Here is a 13,206-nt window from a genome sequence, read left to right on the forward strand (position 1 = left end):
GCCTGTGGGAGAAGGATCAGTGGCCCTCTCCTCCACCGTGAGATACTGCTAGGCTTCAGTGCTCTTCCAGAGAAAGCTCGTACGGAAGATCACGCAGTATCCCATCTTAGGTAAACTATACGACCAAAGTCAAATGATGACGAAAGGGAAACAAGTCCTACCATTACCTATTCATGATGCTCCTTGGCTAACATAAAAACAGAGATACAATACCCACACAAACACAAAACATACACAAACACGCCACACATTCCTCTGAGCAACCAAACCGGTGCCAGCCAGAACAATAAAACTCCAGGCCTAAATCCATTGTAGGAGGGAGAGGTGTACACAAGTACTCACCTGTACACAAGTTCGAGTAGTGTCCTTCTCCCCTGTATTAAAAACAAAACAAGTTGCGCTGTATCAGTTTAACCTTCTATACTTGTATACGTTTCCTCAAAATTCTGAGGGAATAAATCGCCTGCTGTACAATCGTACCAAGACATAATAGCATGAATTTAGCACATATATAGTTATCTAACAACTTGGTCACGTCTCATGGCACTGTGACCAAACATGTATCGAGGTTTTACCGTATAAGGTGAAACTAGAAAGCAAAACAAGACTCAACAAGAAACCGAGATGAGACGCAGTGAAACTAGAAAACTATCACGTCATCGTGACTAAACTTTTTTTTCAGTCTGGCTTTGTTAATGTTCCGTTTCAAAGATATTACCCACTTCCCCGTTTCTACCCAAACGCTAAGACTTGACGGAGGGTTTCAATACCCTTTTGGGGTCTTGGAACCAAATAATGGTGGTATGAGGATCGGTCTCTGAATAATTAAACGTAAAAAACTTTTTTTATATATAAATTCGAATTAGATATCACCCTCATCAATACGCATAGGGGCGGTCCCGTGTTTTCGTTACACAAAAATAACAGCAAAATTCTTACTAGTTGTACATTTGTGATTTATCTTATTTCTATAAACACATACGATCAAGTCTTTATAATTGTAGTTCAGCTGTTCTGTTCCTAACTACATGTGTAAAGTAAAACCAAGCAATAGAATTTCTTTCTTATTAGGACTGGTGGTGATGATGAGTTTGACAGTCTGGCGAAGCAACAGTAGAGTTGCTTTTCTGACAGTAGAGAAAAGTGAGTATGGGAACATATTGAACAATACACTAGAGGTTTATAAAACTAATTAAGAAACCCTATGCAGATGATGAGTCACAATGACGTGGCGGAAGATATAATGACCAAAACACACATCAGAAGATGGAGAAACGACGAGGTTTCGGTTTGTTTGTACGAACCGAATTATTGTACGTTTGAACAATAATGGTCCAGTACGGACCGAAACGTTGTGGTTTCTCCATCTTCTGATGTGTGGTTTGGTCACCTTAAGTAACCCTACTTCAACCCATCAAAGCCGCTCCCAACACCTCAGCGCCCCAGCCTCAAGCACTCACCTCTCTACCTTCCAAATTTAGCCCCTCATCACTCCCCTCACCGACACCTGTCCCCTCACCCAACACGTGAGGGAGGGACCACCCGACATCCACCCAGGGATTATTGACACCGTCTTCAATCTTCCAGTCTTCAACTTCCCCTGAGAATGCGTTCTCCTCCTCCTCTTTCTCTTCTTCTTAAACAGCTGGTGAGAAGCTCTTCCTAAATGAAACTTATTTACGTGACTGGAACTTTACCGCTACTGACTGTTTATGTGCTACAAAAATACATTAATTCTACTGTAAAAATATTTTGTCAATGGTTCGTCTGCATCTACATTTTTATTATGTTGCAAGATACAAAGTTTCGCGCTACATGTTATTTCATGGTTATTTCACATTACATGTCATTCAATAACAAATTCAAATTCACAATTAACTCCCAGTTTTGTCAGTACTCCTCATCCAGTTGTCCATTAACAGCCGCCCATTAACAACATTACTACAGAGCATCCTCAAACTGCGGAGACTTTATGATGTTAATCCCAATTACAAAAAAAAACGTGAATTTAGTATAGCTTTCCAAGCCAACCCACACTGAAGCCTCTCTCGACCAAGCTGTGGACGGGGTGCATATACAAGCCTATCTAACGCCACCATATCGCGGTAACCTTCCGGGGCGCACAAGTTACCGCAGTTCAGTATAATGTCGGTAAAATACTGCTTTGTAACACTATTATTAAGTTAGACGATGATCCGTACCGTCTCCGATTTCTACATTAATATTACTACATTAGAGTGTACTCACTACTATGAGAATACATTCTGGGTGCTGAAACGTTACAGTGTATTTCAGTCATTCGCGGCAGCTGCCGGAGTAATGGTTGCTTGTTGTTCTGTATCCGCCTGAGTGACAACATGTGGATACCACTCGAGCAACGAAAGCAGCAACAGTAGGCACCACCTGAGTGACAGTAGCATCATACAAGCGTGGTGTATGCGGGTATGTTTAGTTCATATGGGTGAGATTCATGGACGATCCTTGAGAGCCTATCTGAGGGAGGGATATGACGCTTTGGGTCCCATCTCTGAAAGGGATACGACGATTGGGGTCCCACCTCAGGGAGGGGTGGGATACGATACAGGGGGGCCCTACCTAACAGCACAATACATATTCTTATGCTTGTAACCCTCTGTAACCACTACCATCTCCCCTATTAATACTTTCACCCCGTTCCTCCGCTCCCAGTATTACAACAAACTTGCATTGGCGTCCCTTTCGAAACTTTCTCCCCCTATCATCTCCCCAAAGCGAAGGCAAATATCACTGAAATCCAGTTACTTTTGCTAGCGATATATAGTAACAAATTTCGCTCAGTGCCCAAGGTCGCATGTGTGTGACTAACGGTACAATGGCAGGTCCGCTCTCTCTACACTTTCACTTGATAGCCTCTTCTCTGGCTTCCCGTCCGCCATGTGCTCCTCACGTTGTCAACTTGGACTTTCTGTTTTATAATGATTTTTACTTATGAAATCATTATTTACCCACGATTTGCTGTGTATTAGGAAACCGGGCTGGTTTTTGGATGCTATTAGTCTTCAGTATAATGCGGTGTATATATATAAAGAAGGTCAATGATGTTCGGGAGTGAGTACCTCTACACTTGTCGGACCTGCGCAAGCAATGGCAAATATTTGATTACAAACATTGGATTTAGGTCTCAAGTGATTAACAATATATTAATATGTAACATTTAAATACTAACCTAATTTAAAATATTGAATACATAAAGTCTTTATCTATAACAATAATTGCAAATAGTGCATAGTACCAATAAAGATTATATAATAAGTGGTGACACGTGTTATAAAAGCTGTATTGGTACTAGAAATAAGCATGAGACAACAACTCAGAAAGCACTGGAGCAGTCGACCAGGTCTTGCGTGGCTGCTCTGGACGAGTTGCCTGAATTGTAGAAAGTACCATACATAGAGCACCAAAGGACGTTCATTGGAATGCCAAAGAGCACACATCTTTTCCTTTTTGAACTTTAAATAAACGCAAACTGCATAGAATTCGTAGTTAGTGTAAGCTTGCTTTTGTAAGCTTGGTGTAACGGAAGTAAATAGCCGTGGTAGATTGCTTAACCCAATTTTTTTTTATCCTGCTTGACTTAGCGTCAGCACTGATGGAAGTCCATAGTCATACTAAACACTACAGTATTGAGGTCATAACAGAATCAGTGTCATCTCGCTACAGTGGGAACTAAATATATATCTGGTTGTAATGAGGTTACAGTCTGACGATAATTTAGGTGGGTGCAACAGGTTGAAGCAGAGGTACAATATTATAAATTTAAATTTTAACGAGAGAGGGAATGAAAAGTGAGAAAGCAAAGGGAGAAGAATGAAAATGAGAAGGGAGAGGAAAGACAGGGGGAAGAGGGATAAGTGAAAATGGGAAGGGAGAATTAAGACAAGGGAGAAAAATAGGGAATGCGAAAAAGAAATATAAAGAAGGTAGAGAGAGCAAGAGAATAAGGAGAAAGGGAAGGGGAAGGAGCACAAAAGGAGGAATTTCAAGATAATTAAGGGCTGGTGATGATTTCCGAACATTCACAGCTAAACAAAATACTGTATGCACAATTTCGATAAATGAAAAATAATTATATATTTTTTTAACTATGACTGTAAACCCAATAAAAATCTAAATATGGTTGAAAAAGTTAATAGTGAATCTGACTACGAATTCATTTTAGGTGACTTAATTAGTTCAACTTATAATTAATATAATGGAAAACAGTAGAAGTCTAAGAAATAAAATTAACGAATTAAATGCTCTTGTCTGCACAGAAAAAATAGATATTATTGCACTTACCGAAACGTGGATGAATGTAGAAAATAGAGAACTATTAGCTGAATATCAAATATATGGATTTAAACTATTTCACACAGATAGATATATTAGACGAGGAGGTGGAGTAGCCATATATGTTAGGGACAATTTGAAATGTAGTCTCAAAGAGGGAATCAAAACAGAGCCACACACAGAAACTATTTGGATTGAATTAAACGAAAAAGCTAATAATATTATAATAGGAGTAATATATAGGCCACCAAATTTAGACAGAATGGAAGCAAAGCATCTATGGGATGAAATATCTAGAGCATCTAGATCTAACAGTATTTATGTCATGGGTGACTTTAATTTTAGCGGAATAAACTGGTTGAACAAAACAGGGAATAGTGAAGCAGAAGATTTTCTAGAATTAATTGACGATTGCTTTCTTACGCAACACATTAAGGAACCAACACGGGAAAATAATATTTTAGATTTAGTGTTAACTAACAGGGAAACGCAAATTAATGACATCGAAATAGGGAGTGAGCTAGGGAGCAGTGATCACAAAGAAATCAGATTTAGCATAGAATGGAATAGACCAGTAGGAGAAAATTCTGTTAAAGTGCCAGATTTTCGAAAAGCTGATTTTAATAGCCTAAGAAATTTTTTGGGTCAAATTGATTGGAAAGGCTTGGGTATGGGGTGTGGGCCGGTCTTGGAGCGAGACATGAACCCAGCGATAGGTGACTTAAATGGGGATTTCGATGTGGATTCAATATATAACTTATTTAAGAATATTCTAAACAAAGCACAGGAACGTAGTATACCATACAAATTGAATAGATCGTATACTAATGACCCAAAGTGGATAACAAAGAATTTGAAGAACCTTATAGGTAAAAAGAGAGCTTGGTACAAAAGGATTAAAAATGGGGAGGTCACTTTAGAACAGGAATTCGTACAACTGGTTAGAAATGTTAAAAAAGAGATAAGGAAAGCAAAAAGAAACTATGAAGTTCGCATAGCAGGGCAAGCAAAGACAAATCCTAAAGGGTTTTTTCAGTTATATCGTACTAAGACTAGGGAAAGGATAGGTCCATTAAAAACTGAGACAGGTCAAATAACAGATAGTGATGAAGAGATGAGTAGTATTTTTAATAAATATTTTGTATCTGTATTTACTAAAGAGGAACTTAACAATATGCCTTCAGCCGAACAAGTCTATGTGGGTGGGGACGAGGACAGGTTGACGAGTTTAGCAGTTACCAGGGAGGATGTTCTTAAACAAATAGTAAAACTCAAACCAAACAAATCCCCAGGGCCGGATGAAGTGTTTGCTAGGGTGCTTAAAGAATGCAAAGAGGAGCTTTGCGACCCACTGTCAACCATATTTAATAAATCAATAGAGTTAGGCAGAGTGCCAGAGTTTTGGAAAGTTGCTAATGTGATACCAGTTTTTAAGAAAGGAGATAGATCACTTGCGTCTAACTATCGACCAATTAGCCTAACGTCTATTGTGGGAAAGTTACTCGAATCTATAATAGCAAATAAAATTCGTCTTCATCTTGAAAAACTTAAATTAATAATTGAGTCGCAACATGGTTTTATAAATGGCCGTTCATGTTTAACAAATTTGTTATCTTTTTATTCTAGCATTGTTGAGGCAGTTGATAGTGGTAAGGATTGCGATGTTGTATACCTTGACTTTAGCAAAGCTTTTGATACAGTGCCACATGAAAGACTGATTAAAAAAATAGAGTCTCATGGTATTGGGGGTGCTATATTAAGCTGGATTAGGGCATGGCTATACCAAAGGAAACAGAGAGTTAGTATAAATGGAATCAAGTCAGAGTGGGAAAATGTTGTAAGTGGAGTGCCTCAAGGCTCTGTCCTGGGACCTCTGTTGTTTATAATATATATAAATGATTTAGATTCAGGTTTGAGTAGCAACATTTGCAAATTTGCCGATGATACGAAAATCGGTAGGGAAATTAATTCGGAGGAGGACTCACTATCACTTCAAGTTGATCTAGATAGGGTTTTGAAATGGTCAAAGGATTGGCAGATGCAGTTTAATGCTGATAAATGTAAAGTTCTGAGGTTAGGTAATGATGATAGAGTTACAAGATACGAGCTAGATGGTGTTGTGATTGCGAAGTCGGACTGCGAAAGGGATCTGGGAGTTATGATTAGTAAGAATTTAAAACAAAAGGATCAATGCATAAATGTTCGTAATAAGGCAAATCGGACACTTGGATTTATTAATCGCAGCGTTAGTAACAAGACACCTGGTGTGGTTCTCAAGCTATATCTTGCTCTAGTTAGGCCCCATTTAGATTATGCAGTTCAGTTTTGGTCGCCATATTATAGAATGGATATAAATTCACTTGAACGTGTCCAGCGTAGGATGACTAAGTTAATTCCCCAAATTAGAAATCTTTCATATGAAGAAAGATTAACAAAGCTTAAGTTGCATTCACTGGAAAGGCGAAGAGTTAGGGGTGACATGATAGAGGTTTACAAGTGGATGAATGGACATAACCGGGGGGATATTAATAGGGTATTAAAAGTATCAACACAGGACAGAACACGAAACAATGGATATAAATTGGATAAGTTTAGATTTAGGAAAGACTTGGGTAAATACTGGTTCAGTAACAGGGTTGTTGATTTGTGGAACCAATTGCCGCGTAACATTGTGGAGGTGGGGTCCCTCGATTGTTTCAAGCACGGGTTGGACAAGTATATGAGTGGGATTGGGTGGTTATAGAATAGGAGCTGCCTCGTATGGGCCAATAGGCCTTCTGCAGTTACCTTTGTTCTTATGTTCTTATGTTCTTATGAAAAATCAGACCATATCGAGAATTTCCCTATAACTAAAGGCCGAGGATTCGACTCTGGCTTCTTCATTATCAGAAATCTGTATTCATGAGGGAGCCGGTCGGCCGAGCTGACAGCACGCTGGACTTGTGATCCTGTGGTCCTGGGTTCGATCCCAGGCACCGGCGAGAAACATTGGGCAAAGTTTCTTTCATCCTATGCCCCTGTTACCTAGCAGTAAAATAGGTACCTGGGTGTTAGTCAGCTGTCACGGGTTGCTTCCTGGGGGTGGAGGCCTGGTCGAGGACCGGGCCGCGGGGACACTAAAAGCCCCGAAATCATCTCAAGATCACCTTCAAGATATGGTAGTTTAGTTCATTTATTATGCACCACATACCCATCCTGTGGGGGGGGGGTAGTGGAAAAGGTTACAGAGGCACATAATGGGCTCAGGGACTGAACCTCCAAATTAATTTAGCTAAGCAAGTTACAGTCTTGATGAGCTAGTTACTAAATTCAGTGCACATCGTCACATCAACAATGGGCTCGAGACTGACCAGGACAGTTCCTAAATAAAGCATCCGGCATATGTGGAAATGTTATTTGTTTTAGATTTAGCATCGTGACGGAGGGTGTGCTAATAATTTTGTTGACAGTTTACATTTGGTCAGGTCTACATCAGCAGATAATGAAAATTCCCAGAGATACTTATAGCCGGGTCTAAGCCGAGCAGTAGTAACATCTAGGATTAATGTTTGAAGTAAATTCGTATTTTTCCACGTCAATAATACCCAACCACTTGAGCTGGATGGTAGAGCGACGGTCTCGCTTCATGCCGGTCGGCGTTCAATTCCCAACCGTCCAAGTGGTTGGGCACCATTCCTTTATCCCCTTCCCATCCCTAATCATTATCCTGACCCCTTCCAAGTGCATAGTCGTAAGGGCTTGGCGCTTACCCCCTTCCCGTCAATAATAATCTATTATGAGATTATTATAAAGCTAGAATAGTAATAAATAAATAAATAAATATGTTTATTCAGGTAAGGTACATACATACATACAAGTGATGTTACATTAATGGATTGATATATAGATAGAGCTAGTACATACAATGCCTAAAGCCACTATTACGCAATGCGTTTCGGGCAAGCTTTCCCGTGAATAATAGCCAGCACGAGATATGCCAGAAATGTTAACATGAATGTGCGAAACTTAAAATACAATCTAACCTTTCAACCTAGGCTACGTTCACGGCAGGATAGGTCAGGTTCACGACAAAAATAAAAACCAACGACAATGTAATGTAGAAAGTAATGTCCAAGAGGCTTTCACCCCCTGGGTTATATACCTCCCAAGGCCAGAGCCCTGGACAAACATCCGGGAGTCGTACGTACAACCACAATCAGATTCCGGAGCAAGAAAATTCAACTCTTGTTAAAAATTAAGTAATTTAACAATTCCACGACCAGTAAAGTCTGTCTCCCTTAACGTTCATAGGGTTTCACAGTATATCAATGGTGGCAACATTCAAGTAGTGGGAAAGGATTCGTTCACCGTATTGGAGAAAGTATATTGAGAATTTGGACTGTGTTTAGTCTAGAGTTGAAAATGTTTGAATACTTACGAATGAACCACTCGAAGCCCGTTGTAAAGGGGGACAAAGTGCCTTAAAATGCGTGCAGTGATGAAGCGTCTTAAATGCATACGTTGATAATGTGGCACTGACTGTTCATTGTGGGGAAATGTCTAGTGATACAGTATCATTAATGACTATGTAACCACAACATTTGCACTGACGTAGTAACAGGTATAATTATAGTGATGTAAGCATCCTTGAATTAGGCTACATGTCCTTCACAGTATAATCGAACATGCCTTATTTTGATATTATAACTATAGTTAATATTATTTTCGTTAAACCAGCTCCCAGTGGGCACAATATCCAAGTGCATCGTTAATTCGCATAAACTTTATCAACATTAATAACGTTGTATCAATATTGATTTAACGTTATTCTTGGATAACGTGACCACGGGGCTCTTGCCTTCAAGTACACACTCGGTAGCTACAACCTAGGGAATTCCAGCAAGTAAAGTAATAATCAAGAAAAAATGCTAAGCCAGTCTGACTATATAGCAAGTACCTGCTAGAAATATGAAGACGATGAACTGGGATAGGTCGGATGGAAGGAATGATTCAGTCTCCGACCATCCAAACCACTTGGATGGTCGGAGATTGAAAGCCCACCTACAAGAAGCGAAACCGTCGCTCTATCGTCCATGACAAGTGGTTCGAGCAAGGAATACAAATTTTGAAGAGCCGCGCTAGGCGGAGTTTATAATCTCCGGGACTGGGAAAAGACACGGTGATATGGAACCACAGTTGTTTGTTGTTGTTATAGATTCAGCTACTCGGAACAAGATCCAAGTAGCACGGGCTATGGTGAGCCCGTAACTTGCCTGGCACAGGAGCGGGGCAAGTAGCACGGGCTATGGTGAGCCCGTAGTGGACTTACCTGGCACAGGAACGGTGTGTGTCTCTCTCGGAACCACAGGTAGGTAGTTGTCCTTGTAGTCGAGGGTCACGTGACAGATCCCCCCCATAATTACCTTCAAAGACCCATTGATGCGTGGGCCCCCCTCGCTCTATTATATAAAAGTTCCATCTCTGAATGGTATTCCTAAGCCCATCTGAATGCTAATTACTGTCCTTGTAAAGCCAGATTAAAGCAAAATATAAAGCCACATGAGAAGAATTTCTGATTTGTTACTCGTTCATAATCTCGCTAAATTCTCTCCATTCAGCAAGTATATTTATTTTTGTTTACGTGTAGATAAAAATGAAAACGTTAACCTAGATATTTAGAAACAACCATATGAAGGCAAATTAAGAAAGCGTAATTTACATACTCTAGAGAGCGAGACTACTAACAAAATATACAACTGTACGAAATGCTATTACAAGAGAGAGGGAGGTTATTAATAAGGTTATTAATAAGGACCATTCACAATCGACTTGAGTCCAATAGAATCGACTTGATTCGGTCCAGGACGGACCGAAACGTCGTCGTCCCTTCACCTTCTAGTGTGTGGTCTGGTCAACATATTAATAAGGTGATCAATATAGTCTATCAACACAAAACAATAACATACACTGACCAAACCTTCATTCAGTACAGTACTGTATTAGATTATCACTAGTTTGGAAACAGGTCAGGTTGTAGATTTATAGAACTGGTTCCCGGGTTACATAATACTTTTTGTGTACAGTCAAATTACAGTGTATTATAGACGTGAGGCAGCTGGATAAGTTTATGTCCTTCAGGGAAGGAAACGTGTTCTTTCCTTTCCTTAAAACCCTTCAATACTGGCTCCAGCACCTGATGAACACAGGCTCAAAATAAACCAGGAAACAACTGACTGATAACATTTATCTTTAATATTAATTTTGTTAATGCTTCTAAAATTACACAAATGATAACATTTGTGATTCTACCAGTCATGTTATCTCTACAGATAAATAACTCAATTTTGAGAAAACTTTCCATTAATTTCTCTATGGAAAGTTTCGTGTTTATAACCATAGGCTACACTTACCTCGCAAGACGTTTTGTCACCCGTAAATCACTAAGAAGTCCGCTTCTCTTTAAGGCAACCAGTATATTAACTACGGTATACTTGAGCCAAGCGAGCACACAAAACACTGAGTACTAAGATGAGGGTTCATGAGATGGAGTGGCAGGAGGCGCACGGTACCAGGCTCCTCTCTCGGCTGCTCGCACCACACTGCTGGTCTCTGCTGGCTATCAACCACCTTACTTCCCTCACCCCTCCGTCACATAGACAGGTTTTAGCCCCTCCCACCGCCGCCTAGCTCATTACCCAGTTCATCCTCTTAGCTTGTCACAACGGACAGAAAATGGTATTCTAAATTACCCAAACCTAATCTAATTAACGTAACCTAACCGAACGACCCAAGCATAGAAAACGTGAATGTTTGTAAGCCGCCATGATGTCCAGTACATCATATTTTTCCCCGTTGGGGGATTTTGACGTCAAAATGCGATGTATTAATCGAGAGGACAGGTTGTGTTCCATCGCGGGAACATAATATATAAACCAAACGCTCTGAGTTTTCCCAACTACCAAAAAACTGCGCAAAGTATCCCAAGTTTGCCTACTGTAGGTACGGTACTGCATGCGCTGACTGTAACCTTTCTCCAAAGCCACTCATGGTGTATAGGGCGTAAGACAGGCTAATGAAAACTTTATGCAACTAGTTTACCACAAATAAAAATTGCTTAACAAAAAGAACATTGGCGTACATTTCCTGAACCAACTGAGAACGCAACATTTCCGTCACGACTGCGGGATCAATATGGACTCCAAATAACAAATCAACAAAATCCTCAACAATCAAGCGTTTATCTCTACTGCTTTAAAATAAATTATAGTGAGCTTGAAGCACCGCGGTCGTGGCTATTCCCGGTGGGATGGCTTCTGCTCTTGCCGCCAGCTATTCCATGGACCTGATTATAAATGTTGATTCGCGTAGCTGTTGAAGGGTTTAGCTAACGGCCGGAGCGTTGCTAGTTCCCCCAGGCTCCGTCCTTGGTCTGATCCTTTTATCTGATGCTTACTATATACACTGACGATTTAGATAAGTTTTAACAGCAATATTTGGTTGGATGTGTGTGTGTGTCCAGTATACTGATGGCGGATTGTGTGTCCAGTATACTGATGGAGAATTGTGTGTCTAGTATACTGATGGGGGATTGTGTGTCCAGTATACTGATGGAGAATTGTGTGTTCAGTATACTGATGGAGGATTGTGTGTCCAGTATACTGATGGAGGATTGTGTGTCCAGTATACTGATGGAGGATTGTGTGTCCAGTATACTGATGGAGGATTGTGTGTCCGGTATACTGATGGGGGATTGTGTGTCCAGTATACTGATGGAGGATTGTGTGTCCAGTATACTGATGGAGGATTGTGTGTCCAGTATACTGATGGAGAATTGTGTGTCTAGTATACTGATGGGGGATTGTGTGTCCAGTATACTGATGGGGGATTGTGTGTCCAGTATACTGATGGGGGATTGTGTGTCCAGGCTAAGCTAACCAATGACCTTCCCCGGGATACAATCAACAACGTTTCCCTAACTCCCTTGTTAGTTAAACTGATAGGTAAACAGAGGCATCAGATGAAAGGAAACGTGCTCAACTGCCTCAGTCCTGCCTGGGATTGAACTTGGGCAGTATAAGGTGTGAGCCAAAGACATAGACCACTGTGCTACAGGGCTTTCTCGCCTCATTTAGCCTTTAATATTTGCCTGAAAGGCTGAAAAGAGGATGGTAAAGGCTTCACATTCTATATACACACACATCAACAGTGTAACATTATCACGTCACTTATTATCATTATCACCTCAAATTATCATTATCATTAATATCATTATCAAATTATCAAATATCACGTCAAAACTGACATTGACATTATCACATCAAATTAGGATCTAATTTAAAAAAAAACGCCAATTTTTTTAAGCGGGACCAAAGAGCCAAAGCTCAACCCCAACAACCACAACTAGGTGAGTACGTATACACTAAACTTAAAAAAAATGTTAACATCAGTAACTATTGTAAACAAGGAAGGTCACACTGAAAACATGGTAGACCTTTAGTCTCAATTGTTTATTTTTAGTTTTTTAAATAAGAATACAAAAATCCTAAAGGAACATGTAAAACACTGAACATTTAGATAAATATAGAAAGTTATGGTATGAGTGGGAGCCGGTGGCTGAGCGGACAGAACACTGGACGCGTGATCCTGTGGTCCCGGGTTCGATCCCGGGCGCCGGCGAGAAACGATGGACAGAGTTTCTTTAACCCTGATGCTCCTGTTACCTAGCAGTAAATAGGTACCTGGGAGTTAGTCAGCTGTCACGGGCTGCTTCCTGGGGGGTAGAGGCCTGGTCGAGGACCGGGCCGCGGGGACACTAAGCCCTGAAATCATCTCAAGATATCCTCAAGACATGAGGATAATACAGAGAATTCACCAAAGATAAAGTATTATAAAACAGAGGATGGGTTAATATACTGGAAA

At 40.3% G+C, this 13,206-nt stretch overlaps 1 protein-coding gene across 2 annotated transcripts in view; it reads right to left on the reverse strand.

Annotated features, from left to right (window-relative positions):
* Nucleotides 1–13,206, reverse strand: part of LOC123766778 (carboxypeptidase B) — a 51,353-nt gene that overhangs the window by 30,589 nt on the left and 7,558 nt on the right. The window contains exon 1 of one of the 2 annotated variants that reach the window (XM_045756144.2): nt 10,698–10,912. The exons of the other annotated variant lie outside the window; for it this stretch is intronic. The gene's annotated coding sequence lies outside the window, so the exon portion shown is untranslated. Of the gene's footprint in view, nt 1–10,697; nt 10,913–13,206 lie in introns of those variants that run through there. 2 annotated transcript variants of the gene reach the window in all.

The sequence above is a fragment of the Procambarus clarkii genome, chromosome 60 (genome assembly GCF_040958095.1).
Source record: "Procambarus clarkii isolate CNS0578487 chromosome 60, FALCON_Pclarkii_2.0, whole genome shotgun sequence".
NCBI lineage: Eukaryota > Metazoa > Arthropoda > Malacostraca > Decapoda > Cambaridae > Procambarus > Procambarus clarkii.